This window comes from Lithobates pipiens, unplaced genomic scaffold (genome assembly GCF_037356315.1).
Source record: "Lithobates pipiens isolate NorthernLeopardFrog02 unplaced genomic scaffold, aLitPip1_a1.2 Scaffold_25, whole genome shotgun sequence".
In the NCBI taxonomy this organism is placed as follows: Eukaryota; Metazoa; Chordata; class Amphibia; order Anura; family Ranidae; genus Lithobates; species Lithobates pipiens.
In genome coordinates this window covers 11136225-11163799 of record NW_027507787.1, presented here as the reverse complement: position 1 = coordinate 11163799, position 27575 = coordinate 11136225, and the positions used below count along the sequence as shown (strand labels likewise).

General features: G+C 46.2%; 5 non-coding genes across 5 annotated transcripts; all 5 read right to left on the bottom strand.

Annotated features, from left to right (window-relative positions):
- Nucleotides 1-538: 538 nt before the first annotated feature.
- LOC143932478 (small nucleolar RNA U3) lies at nucleotides 539-753 on the bottom strand. Its single transcript, XR_013262912.1, has one exon. It is a non-coding gene; the product is annotated as a small nucleolar RNA U3 (small nucleolar RNA).
- An 8176-nt stretch (nucleotides 754-8929) lies between these two features.
- LOC143932485 (small nucleolar RNA U3) lies at nucleotides 8930-9144 on the bottom strand. Its single transcript, XR_013262918.1, has one exon. It is a non-coding gene; the product is annotated as a small nucleolar RNA U3 (small nucleolar RNA).
- Nucleotides 9145-11898: 2754 nt separating this feature from the next.
- Nucleotides 11899-12113, bottom strand: LOC143932509 (small nucleolar RNA U3). Its single transcript, XR_013262939.1, has one exon. It is a non-coding gene; the product is annotated as a small nucleolar RNA U3 (small nucleolar RNA).
- Nucleotides 12114-16329: 4216 nt separating this feature from the next.
- Nucleotides 16330-16539, bottom strand: LOC143932523 (small nucleolar RNA U3). The gene has a single exon (XR_013262950.1). It is a non-coding gene; the product is annotated as a small nucleolar RNA U3 (small nucleolar RNA).
- A 10037-nt stretch (nucleotides 16540-26576) lies between these two features.
- Nucleotides 26577-26791, bottom strand: LOC143932479 (small nucleolar RNA U3). Its single transcript, XR_013262913.1, has one exon. It is a non-coding gene; the product is annotated as a small nucleolar RNA U3 (small nucleolar RNA).
- Nucleotides 26792-27575: the final 784 nt, after the last annotated feature.

Sequence of the window (27575 nt, the reverse complement as noted above, 5' to 3'; positions counted from 1 at the left end):
AGCCGACACCTTCAGTTGGCTGATGCTGTTCACACTTATGATAATGTGCTGCTGTCCATTCTCCGCAGAATGGGGTTCCTCAGCAATTAAATAGTCACTTTTCTTATTTTATACTCGAGCCTGCACCATCAAACAGAACCACTAGTTCTCAGTTTTAAGCCTCTGTCATTGATGGCTCACCCGACACATTCAGCTGGTTGATGCCATGCACAGTTATAATGTGCTGCTATCCATTCTCCGCAGAATTGGGTTCCTCAGCATTTAAATAGGCCCTTTTCTTATTTTATGCTTGAGCCTGCGCCAACAAATGGGACCACTAGATCTCAGCTTTAAGCTTCTGAGATTGATGGCTCAGCCGACACGTTCAGCTTGCTGATGCTGCGTACAATTATAATGATGTGCTGCTTTCCATTCTCCGCAGAATGGGGTTCCTCAGCATTTAAATAGTCAATTTTCTTATTTTATGCTTGAGTGTGCACCATCAAACGGGACCACTAGTTCTCAACCTTAAGCCTCTCACATTGGTGGCATTCAAACAACCACTCTGAATGAGTTCCTGCCTATCATCTTCCCATCTGGAAAGATGACCAAGTCATCAAACGGTGGCAGCATCTGCAAAGAGCAGCACTGCCAACAGGAGTCCTAATGAGACAAGAACCCTAAAATTCATCATCGTGGAAGATGAGTATGGACACTTTTGAGCACATTTCTCCCTTTGCATCCTACAGAAATGATCCCTGAAAGTATAGTCCTCCCTTTTCTTATTTTATACTCGAGCGTGCACCAACAAATGGGACCACAAGATCTGAGCTTTAAGCCTCTGACATTGGTGGCTCAGCCGATACGTTCAGCTGGCTGATGCTGTTCACAATTATGATGATGTGCTGCTTTCTATTCGCAGAATGGGGTTCCTATGTATTTAAATAGGCCGTCATCTTATTTTATGCTCGAGCGTGCACCATCAAACGGGACAACTAGTTCTCAACTTTAAGCCTCTATCATTGGTGACTCAGCCGACACGGTCAACTGGCTGAAGCTATGCACAATTATAATGATGTGCTGCTATCCATCCTTCACAGAATGGGGTTCCTCAGCAATTAAATAGTCCCTTTTCTTATATTATGCTCGAGCGTGCACCATCAAACTTGACCACTAGTTCTCAACCGACTGATGCTGTTCACAATTATAATGATGTACTGCTTTCCATCCTCCGCAGAATGGGGTACCTCAGCATTTAAATAGGCCGTCATCTTATTTTATGCTTGAGCATGCACCATCCAACGGGACCACTATTTCTCTGCTTTAAGCCTCTGAGATTGATGGCTCAGCCGACACGTTCAGCTGGCTGATGCTGTTCACAATTATAATGATGTGCTTCCATCCATTCCATGCAGAATGGGGTTCTTTTGCATTTAAATAGGCCCTCTCCTTATTTTATGTTTGAGTGTACAACAAACGAGACCACTAGTTCTCAACTTTAAGCCTCTCACATTGGTGCTCAGCCAACGCGTTCAGTTTGCTGATGCTGTTCACAATTATAATGATGTGCTGCTTTCCATTCTCTGCAAAATGGGGTTCCTCAGCAATGCAATAGTCCCTTTTCTTACTTCATGCTCGCGCGTGCACCATCAAACGGGACCACTAGTTCTCAGATTTAAGCCTCTGTCATTGATGGCTCAGACGAAACGTTCAACTGGCTGATGCTATGCACAATTATGATGCGCTGCTTTCCATCCTCCGCAGAATGGGGTTCCTCCAGCATTTAAATAGGCCGTCATCTTATTTTATCCTCTAGCGTGCACCAACAAACGGGACCACTAGTTCTCAGCTTTAAGCCTCTGACATTGATGGCTCAGCAGACATGTTCAGCTGCATGATGCTGTTCACATTTATAATGATGTGCTGCTTTCCATTCTCCACAGAATGGGGTTCCTCAGCATTTAAATAGGCCCTCTCCTTATTTTATGCTTGAGTGTGCACCATCAAACAGAACCACTAGTTCTCAGCTTTAAAGAGGAAGTAAACCCTGATGAGTTTACTTCCTCTTTCATTCCCTGCAAAGGCAAAGCATAATGGACTACTATGCATCGCATAGTAGCCCATTATGTGTCACTTACCTGACACAGGAGCCAGCGAAGTCGCCGCTGTCCCCTGTAGTCCGCCGCATCCATCTTGTTGGTGGGGTCTTGATGCTCTGCCGCTGTCATTCGGCGAAGCCGCGATGACGTCACTCCCGCGCATGCGAACGGCCGCTGTCTACGGCGCATGCGCCGTAGACAGCGGTGCCCGTTTTCGGGCAAATATCTCCTAAACCATATAGGTTTAGGAGATATTGCTTGGACCTACAGGTAAGCCTTAATCTAGGCTTACCTGTAGGTCAAAGTGGTTTGTAAGGGTTTACAACCACTTTAAGCCTCTGACATTGGTGGCTCGGCCGATGCTGTGTACAATTATAATGATGTGCTGCTTTCCAATTCTCCGCAGAATGGGGTTCCTCAGCAAATAAATAGTCCCTTTTCTTATATTATGCTCGAGCGTGCACCATCAAATGGGACCACTAGTTCTCAGATATAAGCCTCTGACATTGGTGGCTTGGCCAACACGTTCAACTGGCTGATGCTGCGAACAATTATAATGATGTGCTGCTATCCATCCTCTGCAGAATGGGGTTCCTCAGCATTTAAATAGGCCGTAATCTTTTTTTATGCTCGAGTGTGCACCATCAAACAGAAGCCCTAGTTCTCAAATTTAAGCCTCTGACATTGGTGGCTCGGCCAACACGTTCAGCTGGCTGATGCTGCGTACAATTATAATGATGTGCTGCTTTCCATTCTCCGCAGATTGGGGTTCCTCAGCATTTTAATAGGCCCTCTCCTTATTTCATGGTCGAGCGTACACCAACAAACGGGACCACTAGTTCTCAGCTTTAAGCCTCTGACATTGATGGCTCAGCCGACACGTTCAGCTGGCTGAGGCTGTTCACAATTATAAAGATGTACCGCTTTCCATTCTCCGCAGAATGGGGTTCTTCAGCAATTAAATAGGCCCTCTCCTTATTTTATACTCGAGTGTGCACAAACAAACAGGACCACTAGTTCTCAACCTTAAGCCTCTCACATTGGTGGCTCGGCCGAGACGTTCAGCTCGCTGATGCTGTTCACAATTATAATGATGCACTGCTTTCCATTCTCTGCAGAATGGGGTTCCTCAGCAATTAAATAGGCCCTCTTCCTATTTTATGCTCGAGCGTGCACCAACAAACGGGACCACTGGTTCTAAGCCTTAAGCCTCTGATATTGATGGCTCAGGCAAAACGTTCAACTGCCTGATGCTGTTCACAATTATAATGATGTGCTGCTTTCTATTCTCTGCAGAATGGGGTTCCTCAGCATTTAAATAGGCCCTCTTCCTATTTCATGCTCGAGCGTGCACCATCAAACGGGACCACTAGTTCTTAACTTTAAGCCTCTGACATTGATGGCTCAGCCGACGCGTTCAGCTGGTTGATGAAGTTCACAATTATAATTATGTGCTGCTTTCCATCCTCTGCAGAGCATGGGGTTCCTCAGCATTTAAATAGGCCGTCATCGTATTTTATCATCTAGCGTGCACCATCAAACGGGACACTTTTTCTCCGCATTAGGCCTCTGACATTGATTGAGGTGTGCACAATTATAATGATGTGCTTCTATCCATTCTCCGCAGAATGGGGTTCATCTGCATTTAAATAGGCCCTCTCCTTATTTTATGTTTGAGCGTACAACAAACAGGACCACTAGTTCTCAACTTTAAGCCTCTCACATTGGTGTCTCAGCCGACACGTTCAGTTTGCTGATGCTGTTCACAATTATAATGATGTGCTGCTTTCCATTCTCTGCAAAATGGGGTTCCTCAGCAATGCAATAGTCCCTTTTCTTACTTCATGCTCGCGCGTGCACCATCAAACAGAACCACTAGTTCTCAGATTTAAGCCTCTGTCATTGATGGCTCAGACGAAACGTTCAACTGGCTGATGCTATGCACAATTATGATGCGCTGCTTTCCATCCTCCGCAGAATGGGGTTCCTCCAGCATTTAAATAGGCCGTCATCTTATTTTATCCTCTAGCGTGCACCAACAAACGGGACCACTAGTTCTCAGCTTTAAGCCTCTGACATTGATGGCTCAGCCGACACGTTCAGCTGGCTGATGCTGTTCACAATTATAATGATGTGCTGTTTTCCTTTGTTCACATATTGGGGTTCCTCAGCATTTAAATAGGCCCTCTTCATAGTTTATGCTCGAGCGTGCACCAACAAACGGGACCACTATTTCTTCGCTTTAATCCTCTGACATTGGTGGCTCAGCAGACACGTTCAGCTGCATGATGCTGTTCACATTTATAATGATGTGCTGCTTTCCATTCTCCACAGAATGGGGTTCCTCAGCATTTAAATAGGCCCTCTCCTTATTTTATACTTGAGTGTGCACCATCAAACAGAACCACTAGTTCTCAGCTTTAAAGAGGAAGTAAACCCTGATGAGTTTACTTCCTCTTTCATTCCCTGCAAAGGCAAAGCATAATGGACTACTATGCATCGCATAGTAGACCATTATGTGTCACTTACCTGACACAGGAGCCAGCGAAGTCACCGCTGTCCCCTGTAGTCCACCGCATCCATCTTGTTGGTGGGGTCTTGCAGCTCCGCCGCTGTCATTTGGCGAAGCCGCGATGACGTTACTCCCGCGCATGCGAACGGGAGCCGACACGCGCGGCAGCTCCGTCGCTGAGAATGCCGCGCTCAGTGCGCCTGCGCGCCGCTGTCTACGGTGCATGCGCCGTAGACAGCGTTGCCCGTTTTCGGGCAAATATCTCCTAAACCATATAGGTTTAGGAGATATTGCTTGGACCTACAGGTAAGCCTTAATCTAGGCTTACCTGTAGGTCAAAGTGGTTTGTAAGGGTTTACAACCACTTTAAGCCTCTGACATTGGTGGCTCGGCCGATGCTGTGTACAATTATAATGATGTGCTGCTTTCCAATTCTCCTCAGAATGGGGTTCCTCAGCAAATAAATAGTCCCTTTTCTTATATTATGCTCGAGCGTGCACCATCAAATGAGACCACTAGTTCTCAGCTATAAGCCTCTGACATTGGTGGCTTGGCCAACACGTTCAACTGGCTGATGCTATGAACAATTATAATGATGTGCTGCTATCCATCCTCCGCAGAATGGGGTTCCTCAGCATTTAAATAGGCCGTAATCTTTTTTTATGCTCGAGTGTGCACCATCAAACAGAAGCCCTAGTTCTCAAATTTAAGCCTCTGACATTGGTGGCTCGGCCAACACGTTCAGCTGGCTGATGCTGCGTACAATTATAATGATGTGCTGCTTTCCATTCTCCGCAGAATGCGGTTCCTCAGCATTTTAATAGGCCCTCTCCTTATTTCATGGTCGAGCGTACACCAACAAACGGGACCACTAGTTCTCAGCTTTAAGCCTCTGACATTGATGGCTCAGCCGACACGTTCAGCTGGCTGAGGCTGTTCACAATTATAAAGATGTACCGCTTTCCATTCTCCGCAGAATGGGGTTCTTCAGCAATTAAATAGGCCCTCTCCTTATTTTATACTCGAGTGTGCACCAACAAACAGGACCACTAGTTCTCAACCTTAAGCCTCTCACATTGGTGGCTCGGCCGACACGTTCAGCTGGCTGATGCTGTTCACAATTATAATGATGCGCTGCTTTCCATTCTCTGCAGAATGGGGTTCCTCAGCAATTAAATAGGCCATCTTCCTATTTTATGCTCGAGCGTGCACCAACAAACGGGACCACTGGTTCTAAGCCTTAAGCCTCTGATATTGATGGCTCAGGCAAAACGTTCAACTGCCTAAAGCTGTTCACAATTATAATGATGTGCTGCTTTCTATTCTCTGCAGAATGGGGTTCCTCAGCATTTAAATAGGCCCTCTTCCTATTTCATGCTCGAGCGTGCACCATCAAACGGGACCACTAGTTCTTAACTTTAAGCCTCTGACATTGATGGCTCAGCCGACGCGTTCAGCTGGTTGATGAAGTTCACAATTATAATTATGTGCTGCTTTCCATCCTCTGCAGAGCATGGGGTTCCTCAGCATTTAAATAGGCCGTCATCGTATTTTATCATCTAGCGTGCACCCTCAAACGGGACACTATTTCTCCGCATTAAGCCTCTGACATTGATGGCTCAGCCGACACGTTCAGCTGGCTGAGGTGTGCACAATTATAATGATGTGCTTCTATCCATTCTCCGCAGAATGGGGTTCATCTGCATTTAAATAGGCCCTCTCCTTATTTTATGTTTGAGCGTACAACAAACAGGACCACTAGTTCTCAACTTTAAGCCTCTCACATTGCTGGCTCAGCCGACACGTTCAGTTGGCTGATGCTGTTCACAATTATAATGATGTGCTGCTTTCCATTCTTTGCAAAATGGGGTTCCTCAGCAATGCAATAGTCCCTTTTCTTACTTCATGCTCGAGCGTGCACCATCAAACGGGACCACTAGTTCTCGGCTTTAAGCCTCTGACATTGATGGCTCAGCCGATACCTTCAGTTGGCTGATGCTGTTCACACTTATGATAATGTGCTGCTGTCCATTCTCCGCAGAATGGGGTTCCTCAGCAATTAAATAGTCACTTTTCTTATTTTATACTCGAGCGTGCACCATCAAACAGAACCACTAGTTCTCAGTTTTAAGCCTCTGTCATTGATGGCTCACCCGACACATTCAGCTGGTTGATGTCCAGGGGCGTAACTAGAAATCACAGGGCCCCATAGCAAAATGTTGCATGGGCCCCCCCCCACCAAAAAAAAATGAACTAATGCCATTAAACAACAGACTACCACACCCATGTGGCACAGTACCCAGGCAAGCGCTTATATTAATTTTGAACAACAAAGTATGCAGTATACTGTATGCAGCCCCTGAAGGGAACACATTGCTGACATCCATGCCTTCTAACCAATTTCTGTTCTGTTATATAAAATGAAATAGTTCAACTCACCATAATGCTAAATCAGTGGGATCCCTGAGCGTGTCACTTGCCATCATCGCCTGCCACCAGATGCAGATTGTAACTTATCACACATTGCGGAATGTCACCTACCACATGTTGCGGATTGTCCACTTGCCACATCCCAGATTGTCACTTGCCAAGTCACCTGCCACACATTATGGATTGTCACTTGCCACGTCCTGGATTGTCACTTGCCACACATTATGGATTGTCACTTGCCACACATTATGGATTGTCACTTGCCACGTCCTGGATTGTCACTTGCCACACATTATGGATTGTCACTTGCCACGTCCTGGATTGTCACTTACCACACATTAAGGATTGTCACTTGTCACATCACCTGCTACACATTGCGGATTGTCCACTTGCCACGTCGCCTGCCACCAGATGCAGATTGTCACTTGTCACACGTTGCAGAATGTCACCTGCCACATGTTGCGGATTGTCCACTTGCCACGTCCTGGATTGTCACTTGCCACGTTACCTGCCACACATTACGGATTGTCACTTGCCATGTCCTAGATTGTCACTTGCCACGTCTCGAGTTGTCACTTGCCCCGTCACCTGCCACACATTACGGATTGTCACTTGCCACGTCACCTGCCACACATTACGGATTGTCACTTGTCACGTCACGGATTTTCACTTGCCACGTCACCTGCCACATGTTATGGATTGTCACTTGCCACATTCAGGTTGTCACTTGACACGTCACCTGCCACACATTACGGATTGTCACTTGCCACGTCCTAGCTTGCCACACATTACAGATTGTCACTTACCACATCCTAGATTGTCACTTGCCACACATTATGGATTGTCACTTGCACGTCCCGGGTTGTCACTTGCCACGTCACCTGCCACACATTACGGATTGTCACTTGTCACGTCACGGATTTTCACTTGCCATGTCACCTGCCACACGTTACGGATTGTCACTTGCCACGTCCCTGGTTGTCACTTGCCATGTTGCCTGCCACACATTATGGATTGTCATTTGCCACGTCATGGATTTTCACTTGCCACGTCACCTGCCACACGTTACAGATTGTCACTTGCCACGTCCCGGGTTGTCACTTGCCACGTCGCCTGCCACACATTATGGATTGTCACTTGCTCTGCCACTTTCCTGCTGTGTCACAGAGTCAGGCAGCAGAGAGATAATGTCATCTCTCTGCTTCCTGGCTGCCTGCACAGTGAGGGGGAACTGCACTGCAGGGATGAGAGGTCGGCGAGAGATGATGTCATCTCTATGCTCCCTCGCCCGTCAGCTCCCTGATTGGCCAGCCCGCTCATGCCCACTCTCTCACAAGCGGACCGGCCACTCTCATCTGCCTCCCACTATCACCCGCGGAGCCGCCCGCGGACCGCCCGTGGAGCCGCCCGAGGACCACCCGCGGACCACCCGCGGAGCCGCCCGCTGACTACCCGCGGAGCCGCCCGCTATCTCCCGCGGAGCCACAGCGCCTATCCTCACCGGGCCCCACTTGACTGTGGGCCCCATAGCGCCCGCATGTGTTGCTATGGCGGTAGTTCCGCCACTGTTGATGTCATGCACAGTTATAATGTGCTGCTATCCATTCTCCGCAGAATTGGGTTCCTCAGCATTTAAATAGGCCCTTTTCTTATTTTATGCTTGAGCCTGCGCCAACAAATGGGACCACTAGATCTCAGCTTTAAGCTTCTGAGATTGATGGCTCAGCCGACACGTTCAGCTTGCTGATGCTGCGTACAATTATAATGATGTGCTGCTTTCCATTCTCCGCAGAATGGGGTTTCTCAGCATTTAAATAGTCAATTTTCTTATTTTATGCTTGAGTGTGCACCATCAAACGGGACCACTAGTTCTCAACCTTAAGCCTCTCACATTGGTGGCGTTCAAACAACCACTCTGAATGAGTTCCTGCCTATCATCTTCCCATCTGGAAAGATGACCAAGTCATCAAACGGTGGCAGCATCTGCAGAGAGCAGCACTGCCAACAGGAGTCCTAATGAGACAAGAACCCTAAAATTCATCATCGTGGAAGATGAGTATGGACACTTTTGAGCACATTTCTCCCTTTGCATCCTACAGAAATGATCCCTGAAAGTATAGTCCTCCCTTTTCTTAATTTATACGCGAGCGTGCACCAACAAATGGGACCACTAGATCTGAGCTTTAAGCCTCTGACATTGGTGGCTCAGCCGATACGTTCAGCTGGCTGATGCTGTTCACAATTATGATGATGTGCTGCTATCCATCCTTCGCAGAATGGGGTTCCTCAGCAATTAAATAGTCCCTTTTCTTATATTATGCTCGAGCGCGCACCATCAAACTTGACCACTAGTTCTCAACCGACTGATGCTGTTCACAATTATAATGATGTACTGCTTTCCATCCTCCGCAGAATGGGGTACCTCAGCATTTAAATAGGCCGTTATCTTATTTTATGCTTGAGCATGCACCATCCAACGGGACCACTATTTCTCTGCTTTAAGCCTCTGAGATTGATGGCTCAGCCGACACGTTCAGCTGGCTGATGCTGTTCACAATTATAATTAGGTGCTTCCATCCATTCCACGCAGAATGGGGTTCTTTTGCATTTAAATAGGCCCTCTCCTTATTTTATGTTTGAGTGTACAACAAACGGGACCACTAGTTCTCAACTTTAAGCCTCTCACATTGGTGCTCAGCCGACACGTTCAGTTTGCTGATGCTGTTCACAATTATAATGATGTGCTGCTTTCCATTCTCTGCAAAATGGGGTTCCTCAGCAATGCAATAGTCCCTTTTCTTACTTCATGCTCGCGCGTGCACCATCAAACGGGACCACTAGTTCTCAGATTTAAGCCTCTGTCATTGATGGCTCAGACGAAACGTTCAACTGGCTGATGCTATGCACAATTATAATGTGCTGCTTTCCATCCTCCGCAGAATGGGGTTCCTCCAGCATTTAAATAGGCCGTCATCTTATTTTATCCTCTAGCGTGCACCAACAAACGGGACCACTAGTTCTCAGCTTTAAGCCTCTGACATTGATGGCTCGGCCGACACGTTCAGCTGGCTGATGCTGTTCACAATTATAATGATGTGCTGTTTTCCTTTATTCGCATACTGGGGTTCCTCAGCATTTAAATAGGCCCTCTTCATAGTTTATGCTCGAGCATGCACCAACAAACGGGACCACTATTTCTTCGCTTTAATCCTCTGACATTGGTGGCTCAGCAGACACGTTCAGCTGCATGATGCTGTTCACATTTATAATGATGTGCTGCTTTCCATTCTCCACAGAATGGGGTTCCTCAGCATTTAAATAGGCCCTCTCCTTATTTTATGCTTGAGTGTGCACCATCAAACAGAACCACTAGTTCTCAGCTTTAAAGAGGAAGTAAACCCTGATGAGTTTACTTCCTCTTTCATTCCCTGCAAAGGCAAAGCATAATGGACTACTATGCATCGCATAGTAGCCCATTATGTGTCACTTACCTGACACAGGAGCCAGCAAAGTCGCCGCTGTCCCCTGTAGTCCGCCGCATCCATCTTGTTGGTGGGGTCTTGCAGCTCCGCCGCTGTCATTCGGCGAAGCCGCGATGACGTCACTCCCACGCATGCGAACGGGAGCCGACACACACGGCAGCTCCGTCGCTGAGAATGCCTCGCTTAGTGGTGCCCGTTTTCGGGCCAATATCTCCTAAACCATATAGGTTTAGGAGATATTGCTTGGACCTACAGGTAAGCCTTAATCTAGGCTTACCTGTAGGTCAAAGTGGTTTGTAAGGATTTAAAACCACTTTAAGCCTCTGACATTGGTGGCTCGGCCGATGCTGTGTACAATTATAATGATGTGCTGCTTTCCAATTCTACGCAGAATGGGGTTCCTGAGCAATTAAATAGGCCCTCTTCCTATTTTATGCTCGAGCGTGCACCAACAAACGGGACCACTAGCTCTAAGCCTTAAGCCTCTGATATTGATGGCTCAGGCAAAACATTCAACTGCCTGATGTTTTGCACAATTATAATGATGCGCTGCTTTCCATTTTCCGCAGAATAGGGTTCCTCAGCATTTAAATAGGCCCTCTTCCAATTTCATGCTCGAGCGTGCACCAACAAACGGGACCACTAGTTCTTAACTTTAAGTCTCTGACATTGATGGCTCAGCCGACGCATTCAGCTGGTTGATGAAGTTCACAATTATAATTATGTGCTGCTTTCCATCCTCTGCAGAGCATGTGGTTCTTCAGCATTTAAATAGGCCGTCATCGTATTTTATCCTCTAGCGTGCACCATCAAACGGGACCACTATTTCTCCGCATTAAGCCTCTGACATTGATGGCTCAGCCGACACGTTCAGCTGGCTGAGATGTGCACAATTATAATGATGTGCTTCTATCCTTTCTCCGCAGAATGGGGTTCTTCTGCATTTAACTAGGCCCTCTCCTTATTTTATGTTTGAGCGTACAACAAACGGGACCACTAGTTCTCAACTTTAAGCCTCTCACATTGATGGCTCAGCCGACAGGTTCAGTTGGCTGATGCTGTTCACAATTATAATGATGTGCTGCTTTCCATTCTCCGCAGAATGGGGTTCCTCAGCATTTTAATAGGTCCTCTTCCTATTTTATGCTCAAGCATGCACCATAAAACGGGACCAGTAGTTCTCAGATTTAAGCCTCTGTCACTGATGGCTCAGCCGAAATGTTCAACTGGCTGATGCTGTGCACAATTATGATAATGTGCTGCTTTCCATTCTCTGCAGAATGGGGTTCCTCAGCAATTAAATAGGCCCTCTCCTTATTTTATACTCGAGTGTGCACCAACAAACGGGACCACTAGTTCTCAACCTTAAGCCTCTCACATTGGTGGCGTTCAAACAACCACTCTGAATGAGTTCCTGCCTACTATCTTCCCATCTGGAAAGATGACCAAGTCATCAAACGGTGGCAGCATCTGCAGAGAGCAGCACTGCCAACAGGAGTCCTAATGAGACAAGAACCCTAAAATTCATCATCGTGGAAGATGAGTATGGACACTTTCGAGCACATTTCTCCCTTTGCATCCTGCAGAAATGATCCCTGAAAGTATAGTCCTCCCTTTTCTTATTTTATACTCGAGCGTGCACCAACACATGGGACCACAAGATCTGAGCTTTAAGCCTCTGACATTGATGGCTCAGCTGATACATTCAGCTGGCTGATGGTGTTCACAATTATGATGATGTGCTGCTTTCTATTCTCTGCAGAATGGGGTTCCTATGTATTTAAATAGGCCGTCATCTTATTTTATGCTTGAGCGTGCACCATGAAACGGGACAACTAGTTCTCAACTTTAAGCCTCTATCATTGGTGGCTCAGCCGACACGTTCAACTGGCTGATGCTATGCACAATTATAATGATGCGCTGCTTTAAATCCTCCGCAGAATGGGGTTCCTCAGCATTTAAATAGGCCGTTATCTTATTTTATGCTCGAGTGCGCACCATCAAACTTGACCACTAGTTCTCAACTTTAAGCCTCTAACATTGGTAGCTCAGCAGACACATTCAGCTGGCTGATGCTGTTCACAATTATAATGATGTGCTGCTATCCATCCTTCACAGAATGGGGTTCCTCAGCAATTAAATAGTCCCTTTTCTTATATTATGCTCGAGCGCGCACCATCAAACTTGACCACTAGTTCTCAACTGGCTGATGCTGTTCACAATTATAATGATGTACTGCTTTCCATCCTCCGCAGAATGGGGTACCTCAGCATTTAAACAGGCCGTCATCTTATTTTATGCTTGAGCATGCACCATCCAACGGGACCACTATTTCTCCGCTTTAAGCCTCTGAGATTGATGGCTCAGCCAACACGTTCAGCTAGCTGATGCTGTTCACAATTATAATGATGTGCTTCCATCCATTCTCCGCAGAATGGGGTTCTTTTGCATTTAAATAGGCCCTCTCCTTATTTTATGTTTGAGCGTACAACAACAAACGGGACCACTAGTTCTCAACTTTAAGCCTCTCACATTGGTGGCTCAGCCGACAGGTTCAGTTGGCTGATGCTATTCACAATTATAATGCGCTGCTTTCCATCCTCCGCAGAATGGGGTTCCTCCAGCATTTAAATAGGCCGTCATCTTATTTTATCCTCTAGCGTGCACCAACAAACGGGACCACTAGTTCTCAGCTTTAAGCCTCTGACATTGATGGTTCAGCCGACACGTTCAGCTGGCTGATGCTGTTCACAATTATAATGATGTGCTGTTTTCCTTTATTCGCATATTGGGTTTCCTCAGCATTTAAATAGGCCCTCCTCATAGTTTATGCTCGAGCGTGCACCAACAAACGGGACCACTATTTCTTCGCTTTAATCCTTTGACATTGGTGGCTCAGCAGACACGTTCAGCTGCATGATGCTATTCACATTTATAATGATGTGCTGCTTTCCATTCTCCACAGAATGGGGTTCCTCAGCATTTAAATAGGCCCTCTCCTTATTTTATGCTTGAGTGTGCACCATCAAACAGAACCACTAGTTCTCAGCTTTAAAGAGGAAGTAAACCCTGATGAGTTTACTTCCTCTTTCATTCCCTGCAAAGGCAAAGCATAATGGACTACTATGCATCGCATAGTAGCCCATTATGTGTCACTTACCTGACACAGGAGCCAGCGAAGTCGCCGCTGTCCCCTGTAGTCCGCCGCATCCATCTTGTTGGTGGGGTCTTGCAGCTATGCAGCTGTCATTCGGCGAAGCCGCGATGACGTCACTCCCGCGCATGCGAACGGGAGCCGACACGCGCGGCAGCTCCGTCGCTGAGAATGCCGCGCTCAGTGCGCCTGCGCGCCGCTGTCTACGGCGCATGCGCCATAGACAGCGGTGCCCGTTTTCGGGCAAATATCTCCTAAACCATATAGGTTTAGGAGATATTGCTTGGACCTACAGGTAAGCCTTAATCTAGGCTTACCTGTAGGTCAAAGTGGTTTGTAAGGGTTTACAACCACTTTAAGCCTCTGACATTGGTGGCTCGGCCGATGCTGTGTACAATTATAATGATGTGCTGCTTTCCAATTCTCCGCAGAATGGGGTTCCTCAGCAAATATATAGTCCCTTTTCTTATATTATGCTCGTGCGTGCATCATCAAATGGGACCACTAGTTCTCAGCTATAAGCCTCTGACATTGGTGGCTTGGCCAACACGTTCAACTGGCTGATGCTATGAACAATTATAATGATGTGCTGCTATCCATCCTCCGCAGAATGGGGTTCCTCAGCATTTAAATAGGCCGTAATCTTTTTTTATGCTCGAGTGTGCACCATCAAACAGAAGCCCTAGTTCTCAAATTTAAGCCTCTGACATTGGTGGCTCGGCCAACACGTTCAGCTGGCTGATGCTGCGTACAATTATAATGATGTGCTGCTTTCCATTCTCCGCAGAATGGGGTTCCTCAGCATTTTAATAGGCCCTCTCCTTATTTCATGGTCGAGCGTACACCAACAAACGGGACCACTAGTTCTCAGCTTTAAGCCTCTGACATTGATGGCTCAGCCGACACGTTCAGCTGGCTGAGGCTGTTCACAATTATAAAGATGTGCCGCTTTCCATTCTCCGCAGAATGGGGTTCTTCAGCAATTAAATAGGCCCTCTCCTTATTTTATACTCGAGTGTGCACCAACAAACAGGACCACTAGTTCTCAACCTTAAGCCTCTCACATTGGTGGCTCGGCCGACACGTTCAGCTGGCTGATGCTGTTCACAATTATAATGATGCGCTGCTTTCCATTCTCCGCAGAATGGGGTTCCTCAGCAATTAAATAGGCCCTCTTCCTATTTTATGCTCGAGCGTGCACCAACAAACGGGACCACTGGTTCTAAGCCTTTAGCCTCTGATATTAATGGCGCAGGCAAAACGTTCAACTGCCTGATGTTTTGCACAATTATAATGATGTGCTGCTTTCCATTTTCCGCAGAATAGGGTTCCTCAGCATTTAAATAGGCCCTCTTCCTATTTCATGCTCGAGCGTGCACCAACAAACGGGACCACTAGTTCTTAACTTTAAGCCTCTGACATTGATGGCTCAGCCAACGCGTTCAGCTGGTTGATGAAGTTCACAATTATAATTATGTGCTGCTTTCCATCCTCTGCAGAGCATGGGGTTCCTCAGCATTTAAATAGGCCGTCATCGTATTCTATCCTCTAGCATGCACCATCAAACGGGACACTATTTCTCCGCATTAAGCCTCTGACATTGATGGCTCAGCCGACACGTTCAGCTGGCTGAGGTGTGCACAATTATAATGATGTGCTTCTACTAATGCTCCGCAGAATGGGATTCTTCTGCATTTAAATAGGCCCTTTCCTTATATTATGTTTGAGCGTACAACAAACGGGACCACTAGTTCTCAAATTTAAGCCTCTCACATTGGTGGCTCAGCCGACACGTTCAGTTGGCTGATGCTGTTCACAATTATAATGATGTGCTGCTTTCCATTCTCTGCAAAATGGGGTTCCTCAGTAATGCAATAGTCCCTTTTCTTAATTCGTGCTCAAGCGTGCACCATCAAATGGGGCCACTAGTTCTCAGCTTTAAGCCTCTGACATTGATGGCTTAGCCGACACCTTCAGCTGGCTGATGCTGTTCACAATTATGATAATGTGCTGCTGTCCATTCTCCGCAGAATGGGGTTCCTCAGCAATTAGTCACTTTTCTTATTTTATGCTCGAGCCTGCACCATCAAACAGAACCACTAGTTCTCAGATTTAAGCCTCTGTCGTTGATGGCTCATCCGAAACATTCAACTGGGTGATGCCATGCACAGTTATAATGATGTGCTGCTATCCATTCTCAGCAGAATTGGGTTCCTCAGCATTTAAATAGGCCCTTTTCTTATTTTATGCTCGAGCCTGCACCAACAAATGGGACCACTAGATCTCAGATTTAAGCCTCTGTCACTGATTGCTCAGCTGAAACGTTCAACTGGCTGATGCTATGCACAATTATAATGATGCGCTGCTTTCCATCCTCCGCAGAACAGGGTTCCTCAGCATTTAAATAGTCAATTTTCTTATTTTATGCTTGAGTGTGCACCATCAAACGGAACCACTAGTTCTCAATTTTAAGCCTCTGACATTGATGGCTCAGCCGGCACGTTCAACTGGCTGATGCTGTTCACAATTATGATGATGTGCTGCTTTCCATTCTCTGCAGAATGGGGTTCCTCAGCAATTAAATAGGCCCTCTCCTTATTTTATACTCGAGTGTGCACCAACGGGACCACTAGTTCTCAACCTTAAGCCTCTCACATTGGTGGCGTTCAAACAACCACTCTGAATGAGTTCCTGCCTACCATCTTCCCATCTGGAAAGATGACCAAGTCATCAAACAGTGGCAGCATCTGCAGAGAGCAGCACTGCTAACAGGAGTCCTAATGAGACAAGAACCCTAAAATTCATTGTTGAAGATGAGTATGGACACTCGAGCACATTTTTCCCTTTGCATCCTACAGAAATGATCCCTGAAAGTATAGTCCTCCCTTTTCTTATTTTATACTCGAGCGTGCACCAACAAATGGGACCACAAGATCTGAGCTTTAAGCCTCTGACATTGATGGCTCAGCCGATACATTCAGCTGGCTGATGCTGTTCACAATTATGATGATGTGCTGCTTTCTATTCTCCGCAGAATGGGGTTCCTATGTATTTAAATAGGCCGTCATCTTATTTTATGCTTGAGCGTGCACCATCAAACGTGACAACTAGTTCTCAACTTTAAGCCTCTATCATTGGTGGTTCAGCCGACACGTTCAACTGGCTGATGCTATGCCAAATTATAATGATGCGCTGCTTTCCATCCTCCGCAGAATGGGGTTCCTCAGCATTTAAATAGGCTGTTATCTTATATTATGCTCGAGCGCGCACCATCAAACTTGACCACTAGTTCTCAACTGACTGATGCTGTTCACAATTATAATGATGCACTGCTTTCCATCCTCCGCAGAATGGGGTTCCTCAGCATTTAAATAGTCAATTTTCTTATTTTATGCTTGAGTGTGCACCATTAAACGGGACCACTAGTTCTCAATTTTAAGTCTCTAACATTGGTAGCTCAGCAGACACGTTCAGCTGGCTGATGCTGTTCACAATTATAATGATGTGCTGCTTTCCATTCTCCGCAGAATGGGGTTCCTCAACATTTAAATAGGTACTTTTCTTATTTTATGCTCGAGCCTGCACCATCAAACAGAACCACTAGTTCTCAGATTTAAGCCTCTGTCATTGATGGCTCAGACGAAACGTTCAACTGGCTGATGCTATGCACAATTATAATGATGTGCTGCTTTCCATCCTCCGCAGAATGGGGTTCCTCCAGCATTTAAATAGGCCGTAATCTTTTTTTATCCTCTAGCGTGCACCAACAAACGGGACCACTAGTTCTCAGCTTTAAGCCACTGACTGCTGACTCAGCCGACACGTTCAGCTGGCTGTTGCTGTTCACAATTATAATGATGTGCTGTTTTCCTTTATTCGCATATTGGGGTTCCTCAGCATTTAAATAGGCCCTCTCCTTATTTTATGCTCGAGCGTGCACCATCAAACAGAACCACTAGTTCTCAGCTTTAAGCCTCTGACATTGGTGGCTCGGCCGATGCTGTGTACAATTATAATGATGTGCTGCTTTCCAATTCTCCGCAGAATGGGGTTAATCAGCAAATAAATAGTCCCTTTTCTTTTATTATGCTCGAGCGTGCACCATCAAAAGGGACCACTAGTTCTCAGCTATAAGCCTCTGACATTGGTGGCTTGGCCAACACGTTCAACTGACTGATGCTATGAACAATTAGAATGATGTGCTGCTATCCATCCTCCGCAGAATGGCTGATGCTGTTCACAATTATGATGATGTGCTGCTTTCTATTCTCTGCAGAATGGGGTTCCTCAGCAATTAAATAGGTCCTCTTCCTATTTTATGCTCGAGCGTGCACCAACAAACGGGACCACTGGTTCTAAGCCTTAAGCCTCTGATATTGATGGCTCAGGCAAAACGTTCAACTGCCTGATGCTGTTCACAATTATAATGATGTGCTGCTTTCTATTCTCTGCAGAATGGGGTTCCTCAGCATTTAAATAGGCCCTCTTCCTATTTCATGCTCGAGCGTGCACCATCAAACGGGACCACTAGTTCTTAACTTTAAGCCTCTGACATTGATGGCTCAGCCGACGCGTTCAGCTGGTTGATGAAGTTCACAATTATAATTATGTGCTGCTTTCCATCCTCTGCAGAGCATGGGGTTCCTCAGTATTTAAATAGGCCGTCATCGTATTTTATCATCTAGCGTGCACCATCAAACGGGACACTATTTCTCCGCATTAAGCCTCTGACATTGATGGCTCAGCCGACACGTTCAGCTGGCTGAGGTGTGCACAATTATAATGATGTGCTTCTATCCATTCTCCGCAGAATGGGGTTCATCTGCATTTAAATAGGCCCTCTCCTTATTTTATGTTTGAGTGTACAACAAACAGGACCACTAGTTCTCAACTTTTAGCCTCTCACATTGGTGTCTCAGCCGACACGTTCAGTTGGCTGATGCTGTTCACAATTATAATGATGTGCTGCTTTCCATTCTCTGCAAAATGGAGTTCCTCAGCAATGCAATAGTCCCTTTTCTTACTTCATGCTCGAGCGTGCACCATCAAACGGGACCACTAGTTCTCAGCTTTAAGCCTCTGACATTGATGGCTCAGCCGACACCTTCAGTTAGCTGATGCTGTTCACACTTATGATAATGTGCTGCTGTCCATTCTCCGCAGAATGGGGTTCCTCAGCAATTAAATAGTCACTTTTCTTATTTTATACTCAAGCCTGCACCATCAAACAGAACCACTAGTTCTCAGTTTTAAGCCTCTGTCATTGATGGCTCACCCGACACATTCAGCTGGTTGATGCCATGCACAGTTATAATGTGCTGCTATCCATTCTCCGCAGAATTGGGTTCCTCAGCATTTAAATAGGCCCTTTTCTTATTTTATGCTTGAGCCTGCGCCAACAAATGGGACCACTAGATCTCAGCTTTAAGCTTCTGAGATTGATGGCTCAGCCGACACGTTCAGCTTGCTGATGCTGCGTACAATTATAATGATGTGCTGCTTTCCATTCTCCGCAGAATGGGGTTCCTCAGCATTTAAATAGTCAATTTTCTTATTTTATGCTTGAGTGTGCACCATCAAACGGGACCACTAGTTCTCAACCTTTTTTTTTTTTTTTTTTTCTTCAGCACATCCCTCCCAAACGCCCAAATGCACAGAGACATCAATATGCTACCACTATATCTCCTATATCTCTCTCTACACATTCCTTTTAATCTATAGGGTGTCCCATCTCAGTTATCCATGGGGTCCATATTCCCTTCCACTCTCTAAAATTTCCTCTCCTTACATACAATGTCTTCTCTTTCCAAACTAGTTCGTTAATACTTTGGGTCCTTTCTCCTACCGTAGGGGCCCTCTCAGCTTGCCATCTTTGCACAATCAATCTGCGTGCTTGATATAGGCATCGTACCACTGCCACCGTGATGTATTTCCCTTCTCTCGGCTCCTGCCTACATCCCAACACGCACAGAATCGGGTCCAATGCCATTTCTAGCTTAAAGATCCTATTAATACTCGCCACTACTTCTCTCCAATACCGAAAAAGCTTCGGGCAGCGCCATACCATGTGTAGAAGATCTCCCTGTCCCCGGCATCTAGGGCATCTGTCGTCTACTCTCCTACCAAACAGGCATAATCTTTTAGGCGTATAATAAGCCCTATGCACTAACATCAATTGTGAGATCTTTTGGGAAGGGGAGATCGAGGTCACTGGCCCTAATTCCATTATTCTCCTCCACTGCGTATCTAATATTTCCCCTATATCCTCTTCCCATTTCCTCTTCAGATTCGGATAATCAATTTCCTGATTAGAATTCATACCTAGCTGCTTATAAATTCCTGAGGTGCACCCCTTTGCCCTATCTGACATGAGCACCTTCCGGAGTAGAGGTATTTTATCCCACTGTGGCATATTTCCCCCAAACTGTGCTGCTAAGGCGTGTCTCACCTGCAGGTAACTGAAAAATGAGTGTTGTGGTATATCGTATATTTTTTTTAAATCCGAGAATGTCCTTAAGACCCCTCCGTCATGAAGATGGATCAGTTTAGTTATACCCTTCCTTTCCCATGACTTAATCTTACCGATAATAAATATTTCCGGTAGGTTTTTGTTGTCCCAAAGAGGTGTAGATTCTAACAGCCCTGAAAAGCCCATTTTTAATTTCACCGCTTTCCAAGTCTTACCTAACATTTTAGTTATCGAGTTGTTGTGCTGAAAGGAGTCGGCCTCCAGGACCTCGGCTATAAGCTCATGTGGGGCTCCTATCATTCTAATCCCTCCTTTTAGCTTTCTTCCCTGCTCCGAGTCGCAACCCGCCAGGTGCTGCATCTGCGCCGCCAGGTAGTAATTCCTAGGGTGTGGAACTGCCAGGCCTCCTCTATCTATTGTCATCTGCAGCGTCTGGAGTCGTATCCGGGCCGTGCCTTTCTTCCAGATAAGCTCCCAAAAAAGGGTCTCCAATTTCTTAAACCATTTTTTACATATCCATACCGGTGCATTATGCAAAACATACAGCAGCTGTGGCAACCAGATCATCTTGATCAGGCTGCAACGACCCATTACTGAGAGCAGGAGTTTACTCCAGACGTCGCATTTGCGCTTAAATTTATGCAGGAGAGGAATTAAATTTTTATTGATATATTGATCAGGGTTCAATGTCAAATATATGCCAAGGTACTTCAGCGCATCTACCTCTCTCACCCTTATCCCCGGCAGCGGAGCTGCAGCATCCAGGGGGTCGACTTGGAGCAGCTCGGATTTCGCCCAATTAATAGCCAGCCCTGAAAAATTTCCGAAACCTTCTACTAAGGTAACTGCCTGCGCCAGAGATGGTCCGGTATCTCCCAGGAACAGTAACACGTCATCTGCGTATAAAGCGATCTTTTCCTGTCTCTCTCCGCTTCTTTGAAATCCCCTGATCCCGGAATTGGCCCTAATAGCTATAGCTAATGGCTCTATGGCCAACGCAAAGAGCAGAGGGGACAAGGGACAACCTTGCCTTGTCCCTCTGCTCATTTCAATCTTTTCTGAGTACCTACCATTGGCCCTTACCCTGGCGCTAGGGGCATGGTACATCTTTTTAATCCAGCCAATAAAGGCGGGGCCCAGTCCTACTTTCTCCAACACCCGCCACAGAAAATTTCACTCTAGGCTGTCAAAAGCTTTTGTTACATCCAAAGACATTATGGCCCTTGCCCCCACATTCTCTACTGGGATCTGCATATTTAGGAAGGTTCTTCTGATGTTCATACTAGTGGATCTTCCCATAATAAACCCCGTTTGATCTGGGTGTACTAACTTTGTCATGAATTGATTCAACCTATTTGAAAGTACTTTAGCTAAGATTTTTTCATCCGCATTCAATAGCGATATTGGCCTGTACGAGGCTACTTCCAGCGGGTCCTTATCCGCTTTGGGGATCACTATAATCGTTGCCTCTGTCATTGATGCAGGTAAATGTCTCCCTTCCGCTGAGTCTATTAATGTCTTATGCAACTCAGGGAGTAGGAGTTCTCCATAATATTTATATATTTCTACCGGGAGCCCATCCGGGCCGGGGGCCTTCTGATTTGGCATCCCAGCCACTGCCTGTTGTAGCTCATTAATGGTTATCGGGGCATCTAAGGTTTCCCGTTCCTCCCGAGTAAGAGTCACCATTTCTAGATTTTCCAGGAAGCTATCCATTACACCTTCCTCCCCTGAACCTTGTGACTGGTACAGCTCCCTGTAGTAATTTCCAAAAATTTCTACTATCTCCTCACTCTTACATGATGTCACCCCGTTTGAGTTTCTAATACTTGAAATGACTGAGGGGGGAGAGTTTGTCTTAACCAACTGTGCGAGCAATCTTCCCACCCCCTCCCCTTCTCCAAAATAGCGCTGTTTCACAAATATTCATTTACTCTCTTCTTTTTTTATAATCGCTATTTTATAACCTTGTTGTTTATTTAACCAAATTTTTTGATTTTCTGGGGTTGGGTCCATGACATAGGCACTCTCTGCTTCTAAGAGTTCCTTCCTAATACTCTCCTCCCATAGCCTGGATTTTCTCTTCATTCTTGCTACCTGTTGGATCAAAGTACCCCTAATAAACGCCTTTAGGGTATCCCAGATCACACTCATTGGCGCCGTGCCCGCATTAAAGCTTATAAACTCTCTTAATCTTAGTTTAACCTCCGCTTCGTCCTTCATGAGTTCCAGCCAAAAAGGACTAATCTTCCAACACCCTTGAATTTTTTTGACCCCCGTATTAAGCACGACCCTCACCAAGGAGTGGTCTGAGATCCCTCTAGGCATATATTCTATCTCCCTTATGTTTTGTGCCATTTCCACATTTCCTATAACCATATCTATCCTAGAAAGGGTACCATGAGATCCTGACGAGCAAGAGTATTGTTTAACTCTCGGATGCCTCTCTCTCCAAAGGTCCTTTAAACCTATTTCATTCAGGAAGCAGCTCAGCCTGGTTTCACCTAAGTCCCCGGGCCGCACCTTAGGGGGGAACCTATCATAATTTACATCCAGGACTTTATTGAAGTCTCCCATCGCTATAATCGGGATGTCTTCTTTATCCCCAATAAATTCCATCAGTTTGTACATAACTTCCATTTTAAACGGTGGGGGTATATATATATTTGCCAGAATACAATGGCTGCCCTCAAGTTTACCATACAGGAAAACATATCGACCCAACTCATCTATGCTGACCTGGTTGCAGGAGAAGTTCACCCCCTCCTTTATTATCACACTTACCCCCCTTGAATAGGAGGAGTATACTGAGTGATATTGTTGTTGATATTTCCTGTTATTTAACAGTGATTTAGACATATTGGTTAGGTGGGTCTCCTGCAAACAAGCCAGTCCAACATCAAATCTCTCCAACATAGCAAAAACTATCGCTTTTTTTACCGGGGTGCCCAAGCCCCTCACATTCCAAGACCCGATATTAATGGATTTACCCTGTATCAATTGTGCCATCGGTTAAAAAAGAAGACAAACTAACGAGCGGAGAACGCCACACAGCTAAACAATGAACAACTACGTAATGCTTATAAAATATAAAGTCTACTGGGATACCTATCTTCAATAAGTGCACCCACCCAAATATCATAATCCGTTGGTATTTCCCAACTTTGTTCATTAGTAACTTACAATTAAATTTAACCCTAAGATAAAATATCTTGTGATAGTGCTTTGTGTTAGTATTCTTTCTCTCTTGTGCATTTATCCTATCATTTTCATGTTTTCCCTTCACATATTTACTCTCTTGTGTATTTATCGTGCTATCTTCAAATATTCCCTTCACGTGTTTACTTTATTCAGACAATTTTACCCCCCCCACCCACCCCAACCCCTCTGAACCCTCCTCCCCCCCCCACCCCTCCCACCCCAACCCCACCAAACCCTTCCCCCCCCAACCCTCCTTCCCGTCTGTTTAATACCAAGCCCTCCCTTCCTTCCCCCCACCTAACAAGGTGCTCCCTACGGGAGTTTAACGTGACCGAACCATCCATAACCCACCTCACACCCTATCTCACAGACACCACCGCGGTGATCCCCCCCCCCCCCCCCCCATCCTACCAATTCTTAACTTCGGTATCCAACCAAGAATTTATCAAAACCGCTTACAACCACCCCCCCTCCCCCACTATCTCCCCTCCCTTTCCCCTCGGCTACTTCGTAAAGACTCCTTATTATCCTCCAGCCATTGCGATGCTCCATCTGCAGAGTCAAAGATCTGTACCCCAACCGGGGTTGCCACTCGCAGTCTTGCTGGGTATAAAAGAGCATATGTTACATTATATGACTGTAAGGTGGCTTTAATTGTCCGAAATTCCGCTCTGCGTCTCTGCAAGTCGGGGGAGTAGTCTGGGTAAAGTGAAATCCTTGAGCCATTAAAGGAAATGTCCCCCATCTCCCTTGCCTTACGCATTAATGTCACCTTATCCTTGTAGTTAAAAAACTTCAGCAGCAGGGGTCTGGGACGCCCCCCAGGCGGTGGTATTCTAAAGGGATACCGATGGGCTCGTTCTATCGAAAAGAAAGGTGAAAAACCTTCCTTTCCGAACTTGTCTAGTAACCAGGACTCCAAGAATTTTATAGCGTCAGGGCCTTCGCTTTTCTCGGGTAGCCCCAGCAACCTGATGTTAACCCGGCGGGATCTATTTTCTAGCTCATCCATTTTAGTAGCATAGCTGTCCAAGTTCTTTTGCATGTTCTTAACCGTATGCTGTATTGGGTTTAAATCGTCCTCCAGCTGACTTATTCTTAATTCCAGCTCCGCTGTTCTTTCAACTACTTTCTGGATGTCTTGTCGCACTAACAGTATATCCTCCTTCATTCCTGTTAGCTGGGCTGCCAGGTTTCCCAGGGACTGTTGACATGCGTTTACCGCATGTAATACATCCTTCAATGTTGGGGCCTCCTCCTCTTGCGGCCTGCCAGACCTATCAGACTCCAAATCTCCTTGGGTACCCACCATGCTCTTTTTACTCTTGCCCTCAGGGACTAGCATGGTTAGAGAGGCCGCTTGGCCATGGCTTTTTCTATCGGCAGGACCCCCGGTATGAGATTTGGTTTGTGCCGTCTGTGCTCCTTTTGTTGGTGTTTGGTCTGGGGTGTGCACTGGAGTATGCACAAACCGTTCTAATTTTGCCGCGGCTGATATTGCTGCCTGATTACTTTTTTCTTTTTCTTTGGAGGAGCGGAGATGTTGTGTCCCCGCCCCCTCATGCTGCGACTGTTCCTCCCCGCGTCGCCTAGACATTTTAACTTATAGAGGCCGTTGCCCCAAAATAAAGCAGGGAAAATGGAGACCCAATGCCAAGACCTCTCAGACAGACCCCCAGATCCGTACTACGCACAGGAGAGAAAACAAAAAAAAAAAAAAAAAAAATCGATCCCACAGGCCACTACCTGCTGAAGCCCACCCCCAAGAAATAACCTAATCTCTCTTCCTTTCCTTTCTCCCTATCCTTCCCTATTGCCCCCCTATCTTTCCCTTACCGTACCCTTCCCTACCCCCGCCTCCCCGCCCCCTTTTTCCCCCTGTATTTATTTAAAGCGTTTCTGGCTGTATCCACCATTTGCTGCGTCCGGAAGTCATTTAAATGAATGTGAACATGCCATTATACAGTTATATGTCAATGGAGTATCATTCAGGAGGTTTGAAAAAAAAAAAAAAATAAAAAAAAAAAAAAGGTTCTTGTCATCCTCAATGATAACATATTGTGGCAGCACGCAGGTAAAATCACCTGGTTGTATTCAGGATGGGAAATATGTGTGTCCTAGATTCAGGCTTTATGCAGACTTTTACAATTAGAGGGGAAGAGTTAATGAGCCCAGCTGAAGTAAGTGGGCTCATTAAGACCTCTACAAAAAACCCCAGCATGCATAGGGAGATGCTCCATCCTGGAACCAGTTTTGTGTGTATAGACTGGGGAGTCTGAGATCTGTTCTGTGCGGTGAGTTAACGCCTGTGTGGCAAACCCCTACAATAGAGACCGGGACTGGGGCAGCACAAGGCTGCACCCAGTTGTTAGACAGGGAGTCTACGTGTGTAGTTAGAGGTCAAGCTGACCAGGATTTATTTTCTTGTTTTATTTTGTTTGGCTGTTATATGTATCACTGCATGTAGCCTAAATAAACCGGACCTTTTGTTTTTTGCACCTACACCGCTGTCTGCTGTGCCTGACTTTGTGTTGTGAACCCATCCAGGGGGTCACACACACCCGCTACCGAGCGAACCCCCTCACAATATCTAGTAGCAGTTCAATAGATGGCAATATGGGCATATATATCCCATCAGCGGGAGGTACATAGCATAACATAAAAAGCATGAAGAGTGTAGATTACATCCTGCTGTCTTAACTCCTATATGCCAGATGGAAAACGAAAGGAACAGCTATCACAGTCTTTTTAAACAATCACAGTCAGTGCGCTAGACTTGTCTCCTCGCCTCAGGAGGGGCTATTCCTCAACTATTTTCCCCCACTGGGGGTACTCACGGATACCATTGGTTATGGCTGGGAAGTGCCGGCGTCTGAGTGCTGCCTAGGCTGATCTCGTTCAGCCTGTATCTTCGGCCGTTAGCGGCCGGCTCATGTGACCGCGCCTTCGCTCCTGCGATGCCCGGGAAATCCTCGGCCGGGCTCGACTTGCATCTAGGAATCTTCGGCCGCTTTCGGCCAGCTTCGACATATGCCGGCGCTTCCGTCCTCCTGAACTTCAGGCCACGCTCCTCTCTTGGCTGTTCGTCGGGTCCTCCAGCGTGTGGCACTCGGAGACAGGACGAGGAGGAGACAGCGCAGCGGTGTCTCACTCACCTCAACCTAGCCACATCCTCCCCCTCACACCACGCCCCACACACATCCGGTCCAGTTCTCAACCTTAAGCCTCTCACATTGGTGGCGTTCAAACAACCACTCTGAATGAGTTCCTGCCTACCATCTTCCCATCTGGAAAGATGACCAAGTCATCAAATGGTGGCAGCATCTGCAGAGAGCAGCACTGCCAACAGGAGTCCTAATGAGACAAGAACCCTAAAATTCATCATCGTGGAAGATGAGTATGGACACTTTCGAGCACATTTCTCCCTTTGCATCCTACAGAAATGATCCCTGAAAGTATAGTCCTCCCTTTTCTTATTTTATACTCGAGCGTGCACCAACAAATGGGACCACAAGATCTGAGCTTTAAGCCTCTGACATTGGTGGCTCAGCCGATACGTTCAGCTGGCTGATGCTGTTCACAATTATAATGATGTGCTGCTATCCATCCTTCGCAGAATGGGGTTCCTCAGCAATTAAATAGTCCCTTTTCTTATATTATGCTCGAGCGTGCACCATCAAACTTGACCACTAGTTCTCAACCGACTGATGCTGTTCACAATTATAATGATGTACTGCTTTCCATCCTCCGCAGAATGGGGTACCTCAGCATTTAAATAGGCCGTCATCTTATTTTATGCTTGAGCGTGCACCATCCAACGGGACCACTATTTCTCTGCTTTAAGCCTCTGAGATTGATGGCTCAGCCGACGCGTTCAGTTTGCTGATGCTGTTCACAATTATAATGATGTGCTGCTTTCCATTCTCTGCAAAATGGGGTTCCTCAGCAATGCAATAGTCCCTTTTCTTACTTCATGCTCGCGCGTGCACCATCAAACAGAACCACTAGTTCTCAGATTTAAGCCTCTGTCATTGATGGCTCAGACGAAACGTTCAACTGGCTGATGCTATGCACAATTATGATGCGCTGCTTTCCATCCTCCGCAGAATGGGGTTCCTCCAGCATTTAAATAGGCCGTCATCTTATTTTATCCTCTAGCGTGCACCAACAAACGGGACCACTAGTTCTCAGCTTTAAGCCTCTGACATTGATGGCTCAGCCGACACGTTCAGCTGGCTGATGCTGTTCA